This window comes from Poecilia reticulata, chromosome 4 (assembly GCF_904066995.2).
Source record: "Poecilia reticulata chromosome 4, P_reticulata-male-v2, whole genome shotgun sequence".
Lineage (NCBI taxonomy): Eukaryota > Metazoa > Chordata > Actinopteri > Cyprinodontiformes > Poeciliidae > Poecilia > Poecilia reticulata.
Window position 1 is genome coordinate 30,395,945 of NC_088833.1, and position 10,702 is coordinate 30,406,646.

Here is a 10,702-nt window from a genome sequence, read left to right on the forward strand (position 1 = left end):
AAACACGTCCAGCCTGCACACCCTCTCTCCCCTCCATTCCTGACCTGTTCTGTCTGCAGCACAGATTTGATTGAATTGATTTATTTCATCCAGAAGGCAGAGTTTAATCCTCCGTATGCTCAAGTGAGTCAAATCGATTTGAGCTTCACATTCTGTCCTTGCAGTGAGATCATGAAGCGTGCTGCAGTCAGGTCACATTAAGAAGTTGTCCAATTAAACCCCTGAGTCTGTTCATGGCTGCAGATGATGCATCATTGAACATACTTTGAGCAGTTGCACATCCCGACCAGAGGACTGAAGCTCGGTGCTGCAGTACCGCTCTGGTCCATCAGACAGCTGCATAGATGTGAGTAAAGCATGTGCTCACGCTGGGATCACATGCTTTGGCAGACTCCATGATCGCTAATCCGTCTCTTTTGCCAATATTTCAACTGTGTCTGGTTTCATCAGGGAGGGATTACACAGGATTAGACAACCATGCCCAGGCCGACATGCAGTCATTCATTAAAAACCCATATGCAGTTGCTCACATGCCTCCAACGGAGCCAAAATTCACCCCTCATGCCCAAATCAGATGCATATGTAGGCCACACTTTAACACAGGTTCTGGGCTTTTCCTTCGGTCTCAAGAAAGTGTGTTGCATAATTACACAACACAGACTTGGTCTTCTTGCTATGATATCATGAACATGGTGGGGGTGTCAATGAGTGAAGGAGCCATCTTTACCTCAAAGCTGAAGGTCGTCCGGCTGGAAGAGGAAAGCTGGGAAGGAAGCTGTCCTGTGATTTCACCTCTCCATCCCCAAGAATTTATTTTTGTGAAAGATGCAATAAAGAAATATCTTACCTTAAAATATGTCTAGAATCTTCTAAGACTAGATGCTCCAAAGCATTAATCTTACACATATTCACTGAGATGAGAAACACTTCCAGGTTTGGAGTTTTGTAAAGCGCAATTTGTAAAAAGTAAACTTTTTGACTTGTAAAGTTTCACATAATAAAAACAACTCTAATACAGCACCTTACAAAATATTAGTTTTTACCTCAATGTATTTTGTTGGGTTTTTTACGGAGCCCCATACGGAACATTTTTTCTTGGCACTACCTCAAAATAAGTTTCATGTTCCCTCGCAATATGCTTACTGCAGTATTTGCTGGTCTATATGATTCCCTCCCCCCCAAATTCAAGACATATCACCAAGTCTTCTTAAAAGGTAGTGTCTCTGAGAACAGTTCTTCAACATATAGTCAGTGTTTTCAGCAGTGTTGTAGTACTCGAGATCGGTCTTGGTCTCGAGACCATTTTTTGATGATCTCGGTCTCGTCTCGGACTCAACTCCATTTGGTATCTGTCTTGTCTTGGTCTCGGGCGCTGAGGACTCTGCATTTTATTTCAAGACCGCAACTGTGAAAATATTACTAAATGTACAACATACTGTCCAGTTTATTTGCTGACATCTTTGTTTTCAGTGGATGCAAAACGCACCGATTAAAATCCAAGCAATAACCGTGTTTCTGTTATTCCCCCTCCCCACCTTCCACTCGCATGCATCACTCTGAGACATGCGCAGTGGTTTCCTCTAAGCGGCAGAAGATGTCTGTCTAATAGTCAGTAATAGAATAGCGCTGCATAAATCATCAGAAATCCGATGGCCACAGCTAACTCAGCAGTGCTTCGCTTTCACAGATGTTGGGGACAACGACCAACTTTTTTCTTCACTTAGAAAAGAAGCTTAAAGAAAGGTAAGCTTCGTTGACGTGATATTAGCAAAGCTAGCTGTATAGAGATACATCTGTATTTGTATTTGAAATAATACCAAAAACATTTATAAATAAATAAATAAATAAATAAATTTGACCAAAAGAGCACTTGGGGGCAAGGAGCAAAAGGGGCAGATGCTCAAGCACTCACAGCCCCCCCCCCCTCTGCACGTGCCTGCTCTGGTGCAAAAAACTGATTGGAAATCGATTTGTTCTTCGCATGTTTCTGCCTGTTTGTGTAAGGCTGAGATGGAACTGGACATGAAAACGGGCCTTTAAACCATTCAGGCTACCAACACAACAGAGACACAATCAAAACTGTCAGATGACTTATTACCCCGTGATAATAACTCAGAAATAATTTGGATGCATTTTTTCTTTCTTTCCAACTTTTGGAAAGTTTCTGTTTACATCTTAGGTTTGTGGTGCATTTCTGTCCTAAAGGAAAAGATATGAAACTTCAGATATTTCACAATGAGATATTAACATACATGAAAAAACCTCACAAAAACCTCATATAATAGCAGAAAATATGATGGGCAGCGTAATAAAGACTTTCAATATTCAGCTATGCTGCATGAACTGAACAGTACATTATTGCCAGAGAACGCAAAACCTATTGAGAGGGAGCACAAAAACATTTCCAAGGTAATGCAAAAGAAAAAAAAAAATCCCCCCTTGGGGAGCAGTGGAGTTTTTACATGGCAGACCGACACAAACACAATCATCCTTTTGGAAGTAAAGGAAAATAATGCATGATTTGTATTTCTTCATTTCTTTTTTTTTTTCACCAGACACGTTTGTGGTTGCTGCGGTGCATCCAGAAAGTCTTATTCACCCCCTTCAAATAAAGTGTTACCTTTTATTCTATAAAAAACTGTTAAAATAGCCCTGTGTCAAATAAATGCTGAATTAAAGGATGTGAATTAGAAATCGGCTTCAGTTTATCCGTGAAGGATTCTTCATTATGCTGAGATTTCACTTTACTGAGGCCTGAAGGACTTTCGTTGAGCTCCCTGAAGGTCCCACAACATCATTCCAGTCAGATTGAGGTCTGGACTTTAAATGGGCCACGTCAACACCATAATCCTTGTTTTCCTCAGCCGTTCTGTTGTAGATTTGCTGCCGTAATTGGGATCACTGTCTTGTCAATCACAAATTTTGGAGCAAATGCTGCAGCTTTCAAATGGTCTCATATTTGACTCAAAAATACCAGGAGTTTCTGTTCGACTTGACTGGCAAGAAAATCACACAAGATGATTTTACCTGGCCTGTGAAATGGAACCCATGCTGTTTCTGCTTTTTGTGCTTCGACAATTCACAGTCACAAACTACAAGTGGTAATCATGTTTTCAAGTTCACTCAGTGTGGTTAAAATGCATAATATTTATAATGATACAAACAACTGTGAAAGCTAAAAAGGCAGCAACAAAAGATTGCTGTTAAATTCATGTCTATCTCACCAGATGACTTGAGAACGATAAAACGGATAAACAGACTCACTGAAAACATTTTTGTGGTGCAACAATAACTCTGACTAAAACATACACTTTTTAATGCAGTGAATCAATACTATCATTATTATCATTTGTTGTACTTCAGATATTTTCTCTGCAAAGTTCTTTTTATCATTATTGATCAAATCTGTTAAGTGAAATGTTGCTGGTTCAGCAGGAGTTGGGTACTTATTACTTTTTCTTCTGTTTTCTGAAGGCAGAACAAGGAATAGATCCATCTGTTCATTCCTCCTTCTCCCTGCTGGTGCCTTTATCTGCAGAGCAACATGGAGACACAAACAACCAGGCTCACACCCACTCATATCGAGAGCCAATTTAGAGATATCAATTAACCTAACAGTCGTGTTTCTGGACTGTAGGAGGAAGCCAGAGTACCAGGAGAGAACCAGCACATACAATAATGGAAACTTGGAAACTTTATGCAGAAAGACACCAGTTTTTTTGTTTTGTTTGTTTGTTTGTTTTTTTTTTTAATATGACCGAAATTATAACATAAATAAATTAGAAAGCTATAAGCTATAGAAACAGTAGAATCAAAACACTCTAAAACTTAATGAAGCAAAACTGTGAAACTATCAACAAAAACACATTTATGGTGCATATCAGGTATTTCTTGACATATTTATGAAACCATATCATAAACACTGTCTAATCACAGTGTTTGTGATAGTTATGATGTAACAATACACATCATGAAAGCAAAAGGCCTGCAAAGATAAAATAGCTTTCCACCCATTTCCTTAAATATATAAAATAAAAGTTGTGACCTTATTCTAAGCGCCACAACTTTTTTTTGCACATATTCCAAAAGACAAACAGATCAAACCTTTCTGAACTCTGGTGAAATCTGATGATAATCTGACTGAATCAGTTTGTCAGAAAGTTGACTCTTAAAATCCACATCCATCTGTTACCTGCTTGAATTGGCAACATTTTTAACCAGAATAATGCACATTGATAATATGCTTTATTTCTGCAGGCATTCACTTAGGCATACATTTAGTGTGGAGTCAAACTATCTAATGGGTTTTGAAAATGTTTCTAAGATTATATTTCATGGAAATATAGGCAAAGAATCCAGCACACAGAGGAAGTGAAATGATCAACACTAGCAACAGTCCAAACACTTTACAGCTCCCAGCTTACAGAAATCTTTAGCCTTCTGCTCAGTCACAGGTGGTGAAATCAGTTCCTGTTTGTTCTGTCAGTTTGAACCCCACTGAGCATGTGTGGTATGACGAGTCTGTCTGTGTTTGAAGATGTTGATTTGGAACTGTTGAGGGACTAGAAAGGTGAGGTGTCAGACATTGAGACAGCTGCATTTCTCCCTACAAAAATGACAGGTGGGTAGCCTTCAGGTCTTCAAGGTCAAGAAGACCCTTAAGACCTGATTTATACCACCGAACGCAGTAACTGTCTGTGTGACATACATTACGCCATCTGTACCTGTCCACTGCAGACGTTTACATGCTTCAAACACAGAGCAGGTGGAGGAAATGATGGGTAACATGATAAGAAGAAAAAAAACAGCAATGTCGTGTGCAGAAATACTACAGATTTCCTCGTCTGGATTATTTATTTCTCAGTAGGACAAAAACCTGCATTGGTTTCCCTGTGAGAAATCACTTTATACAGTCTTCTGTACTATGGTGCTTCTAATCTGTGTAGACAGAGTCCAAACCAGCAGATTATCACCCCCACCACTGCCCTGCCTCCCCTTCAGGCTTAGTGAAAGCTGCATATTTCTGACTGAACCGCTGTGTTTCAACTGAACTAAGAATAAGGTGAATTCAGGCTCGTTGCTGTCTATACAGTCTTAGGTCACGTTTGCACAGGCGGGTTTTCAGTGGAACCATAACCTTTTTGTTTGTGATTCCTGCTCCTCGTTATAACAAGTCTCCAGAGATCAGAGCCTCTCACACTGATGCTTTTTGAACCCAGGTTTTGGAGTGAAACTTTTCGGGGACACGCCCTACAGTAGAGTGAAGTATTCAGAGCACATGTGCAAGATTTGTTCTACGTATGCACGGGGAAGTAGCAGGAAAAAACATGGTGGACAGCATTACACTGTGTTGTGCTACTTAACCTGTTCAGCTTAACACATCTTCTAATACAGGATATGTGTGTTTGACTCACTTTGCATTTAATGTAGATACTCAACAGACTATTGAGATGAAGAATAATTACAATGACAGCACCACATAGTGGCCGGGCTGACAACTACAGCACATTCAAAGTGACTTGCAGGTGCTGTCTGAACATAGAACTTTTCTCTGATCAGCATTTGAAAAATATCTGCAGTTTCCAGACAGCAGTTTCATGTGAACACAACCTAAGTACCTGCATTTCCACTAACTATATATAATTGCACAATTTGACATTTCAAAAATAATTTTATTTAATAGAAACAAACATGGCAATTTCAAAAAGTCTTGTTGCTCGATAAAACATTTTGGCATGAGGATGAGGAGGTTTTTTGGCCATATTGAAATAGGTTTCAATATGGTAATTTTACGGTTTTGTTATAACAAAACTGCAAATGGAAAAACTTTTCTCATATCACACGAGTTACATAATTCATAACCGGATGTTGCAGCTGATGTAAACCACAAAGAAGAAGACGACAGGAATTAGTTGGAGGACAATGCATGTATTTTAATGACTCATCAATAAACTTATTCATGTGTGATCTTAAATTCGTTTTCTATTTAATGGAAACTCTGCAATTGCTAAATTGCGTTTTTTTTAATTAGAGGAATATTGGCAAAGTGTTGCACACATTTCTAATGGAAATGAACCTATTGTATAGTGTGTACTTATGTCTGGCTGTGAGTGTTTTGTGACAAGGGTTTCAGATTAGATGCACTGGAGGATCATGAAGTTTGTCCTGCATTTGGTAAGTATCTGGTTATAACGGCCTGTCAGGCTGACACAGGGCAGTTGTGGCTATAATCTAGTAGCTTGCCACCACTGGGGAGTGAATAAGAATGATTGATTTCATGTAAAGTGTCTTGAGTGTCCTGAAATGTGCTTCATAAGTCTGATATCAGACTTATGAAGTCTTTCAGCTGATTTTCAACACTTTAATTAAAACATGTTGAAGTAATGGGAGAATCTATCACTTCAGTGGATAAACAACCCAAGTTATTAAAATTTTTTTTAAAACTTTTATGTATGTAATTATGTAATTTAAAACGTCTTAATTTAAAGTCTTTAATTTAAATTACTTTTTTTAAACATAAAATAGATTTAGAATATTAGATATTCTTACGTTACCTGAAACTGTATGGAGATTTGACCTGTGTTCAGGTGTGTATCTTCGCTCCCCCTGCTGGGGTTGTTTAACCACTTTAGCAGAAGCAGGTGGAAATGACTCAATCTGATCCCTTAAATTTAAAGTTTTCTAATATAACTTTGTCAGTCAGCGACTGGTAGCTGCATTATGTAACTGTTTGACTTTAAAAAACTTAAAACTTACATAACACCTATTTTTTTGTGAATTTAGTTATTGTCTGAGTCAGTCCAGAGGTTGTACTGACCCTAATGTATTTTGAAGCAGCTACTTTCTCCCAAAAGAGGCCACAACAGTTTATAAAGGATCAATGGTCAAGTGGACCATTGATCCAGTTGAGCATAGATGTGGTCAAGCACTGTTGTTGGACAAGCTGGTCTATCTTGCACTTTCCACTTTAAATCCTCCCAGAGGTGGGCTATGAGGCACCAGTTCACTGTTCTGCTAGAACAGGAACTCCGCAAAATGAACAAAATTTTTCTGACAAGAACTCTGTCTTTTTCTTGGAAATTAGGCAGAAAAATTACCGTTAAAGGTTGTCTGCTTTTAATGACAATACAAAAATTAGTATATATTTTAAAATTTAGTCACATTCAATTCAAAGCTCTGACACTGCAAAAACACAAATCTTACCAAGTGTTCTTGATTTTGTTTCTACTTCAAATATCTTACACTTGAAATAAGACAAAACTAACTCACAAATAACTGTTGAGCAAGATATAGAGACTTGTTTTAAGTAAATAATTTCTTAATTTTGATGCAAAAGTACTAGTTTCATTGGCAGATTATTTCACTTACAAGACATTTTCCCATATTATAATTTAATTTATCTGCCAATGGAACAAGTCTTTTTACTGTCGTGATCCGTGTGTCTATGTGTTTATTTTTGAGTTTTCTGTGTGATCCTGTTCTCTGAGTCCTGTCTCTGCGTCTTCCCCGTTGATTGTCTCCCAGGTGTGTCTCGTTCCCGTGATTACCCCGTGTGTATTTAGTCTCACCTGTTCCCTGTGTTCTTCGTCGGTTCTATGTCGTCTGTTCCCGTAGATGCCTGTTTCCCCGTGCTGTTCTCTGTTGTTCCTTGTGTGGATTATTGTCATTAAATTCATCATTTTTCATTACATCCTGGGTCTACCTGCGTCCACTTCCTCACCGCAACTTACCACTTCATGACATTTACATTAATATTCAGAAATTATTTGCTTAAAACAAGTCTCTTGCTGAAAAGTTACTTGTAAGTCAGTTTTGCTTTATTTCAAGTGGATTAAGATGTTTGCACTAGACCATAATTAATTGGTAAGATTTTCAGTTTTTGCGGTGAACTTTATTTTGTAATAATTAAAAAATATTTTTAAAATATACCATTCAAATATACCATACCATTCAGTTTTTTAAAAGTATTTAATTACATTTCAGAAAAGGTCCTTTTATGCTACTGCCTAGAGTGCACTATACTTGTTGGGTCTATTTAGAATGAATTGCATTGTGGGTAACCTGGTTTGGATGTTAAGAAAACTGACAAGTGACAGAGTGTGTAAGTGAGTGCAGGGAGCAGAAGCTGGAAAATGGTTCAAGCTCAGTGAAACATGTTTACACGATGTCAAGGTCAATTGTTATTTGCCGTGGCGTGGCCCGGGGAGTCTCATTAAATTCAGCCAGGTTGGTGCGATTGTTTCCACTGAGCTTTGTTGAGTTTGAGTTGGTGTGCTTGTGCAGAATGTTTCCAGTCATGCAGTCAGATGGCACAGCGCTCTTTTCTTCTTGCTTGATAATTATCCACATCTAGACAGAGAATCGTTCTGTGATTGTGCTGCTCGATCCTTGAAAATCAAACGATTAAGTTCAACAGAAAAAACATTCTGTTCTATTCTTTATAGGAATGTTATCATATAGGATCAAGCTTGCCTAAAACATGCACACATGAATTTGACAGTTTCTCTCTTCCAGCCTGAAGATAATGTGTCTATCTTTTCACAAATGTACAAACGAGTACAGAAGCATTAACTTTGTGGAGAATTGTAGCTGTAAACTCTGTTTGTTAAGATCTCGGGTTGTTCAGTTGCATTTGGTTTGATTTGAGTTTCATTATTATTTTTGCATTCTTATTTTGGTTAGATCTGTCTTGTTTTTGTTTTCCTTTAGGTTTGCTCCTCTTAGTGTTCCTGCTTATGTTCATTTATTGTCTGTAGTTATTCTTTGCTAGTGTCCTGGTTGCTTTGTTATGGTTTGTTTTGGTTCAATTCTGGATTTCTGAAATTTTGTAAGTTTGCCTTTTTTAAAATTTTTTATTAAATATTCAAAAATCACCTGCTGCCTTCCTCTCTGCATTTGGGTCGACTTTAAAAACATTCAAACTGCATAATTCTGCTTAATCTGTGTAAATGATTGTCTAATATTTAACAACTTAAGTGAACGCTGTCGCATATAAAATGGCTCTTGTATGATTCAATACCTAAAGTCAAGAGTTTTTATTGACAATAAGTGAAATTTCCAAAAAGATCAGCAGCTTCTCCTCCAGATAGTTTACCAACCAAATTCTGCAGATTAAAACAGACTGCGGATTTATAATCATGTTGAAACAGGAAGTGGGGCTTTACATGATTAAAGTGAATTCTTGGCACCAAGGAATCCTGCAACCTTGGAAACCTGGAGGATGTTTTTCTGAGTGCCAAGGGGAGAAAAGGTTGGTATTTACTGGGGATTGTTTCACACACAGGACTGTATGGATGTCAGAACTCTGTAAGGACAGAGCTGGGAGTGGGGCATTACCGTAACAAGAAGTTTAAAGTAGGGTTAGGTTAGAAAATAATATCACAAGCTTTGAACACCTCGCTGAACTCTGTTCAGTTCATCATTTAAAAGTTGAAAAAGCGCTGCAAAATAAAAAAAACGTCTATCTAAACCAGCAGACTGGGCCAGGAGAGCATCAATCAGAACCCCTTTCATAACACACTTCCTCAAAAAACAAAAAACATACAACCATTACAAATTAACACTATGATGCTCTGCAGGGTTGCTTATAACACATTTGTGATTTAGGGTTTGCTTGTATTAATTGATTAATATTGGTAATCCAATAGATGATCATCATTCCTAATAACTTCACAAGTGCTTGTGTCCTTTTTCTGTCTTTCTCTTTGCACCTGCATGGTTGCTACGGTGAAGTGAAACCTTTCAGTGAATCTTAAAACCTGTTAGAAATCCGTGAAACCAAACTGCATTTCCTTTCATTGGATGACTCTGAAGAGATACTGTTTGAGATGCAAGTGAAACCCTTTTTACATTTTTATTTTGCAGTTCCTGTTCAATCAGCCTATTCAACTTGTTTGTCTCCTGCCATTCAGTGGGTTGCAGTTCAACGTTAATCTGGGTTGGAGATCTGATGGATCCAGAGCAGAACCGAAGAGCAGAGAGAGAAGCAGGAAGTTTAAACCATCATGTCCTCAATTCCAACATCTCTCTCCCAGACTTTCTAACCAAACAGAGACTTAGAGAGGAGCAGCAAAAGCAAACAAGGTGGATTAGCAGTGCTTGCCAACAACCAATGATGTCATCCAAGACGTGTTGAACATTGTCTCTCTGCTGTCGAGGAATTGAGCTGTTATGTTATGATCGTCACTGGACTCATGCAGAAATAGTGTTTTGTCAGAGGGTTTTTCAGATCCGTTGCAAACCTGACTGCTACCTTCCTGCCCACAGAATCACAATCCACAACGACTCTTTGAAAATACTGAGATGATGACGAGTTATGCCAACATTCATTTCCCCTTTTGGAGAAATAACAAAGAGCCGTTTAAAGACGTTGATAAATGTAACTTGCAAGCAAGAGCTTTTGATTTCACATCAATAACACATCTTTCAGATATGTTATATTCTATTTTTTATGTTTTCATGTATTTTTTATTGAGATGAAACTATTGACAAATGCCTCCATTAGTGTACAATAAACTTTTTGTATCTGTATAAAGCCGTCTGTTTTACAGTGAGGCTCCACACATGAAAAGGTTTTCTCAGTGTATTTGTACCAGACTTCTGTATGATGCAAGAATTTATCTGACTTCTGTCAGAACAAAATCGCAGACCAGCTATATCAGTCCTTTTGATTTTCCTCCCTAATATTGACTTTAACTTTACT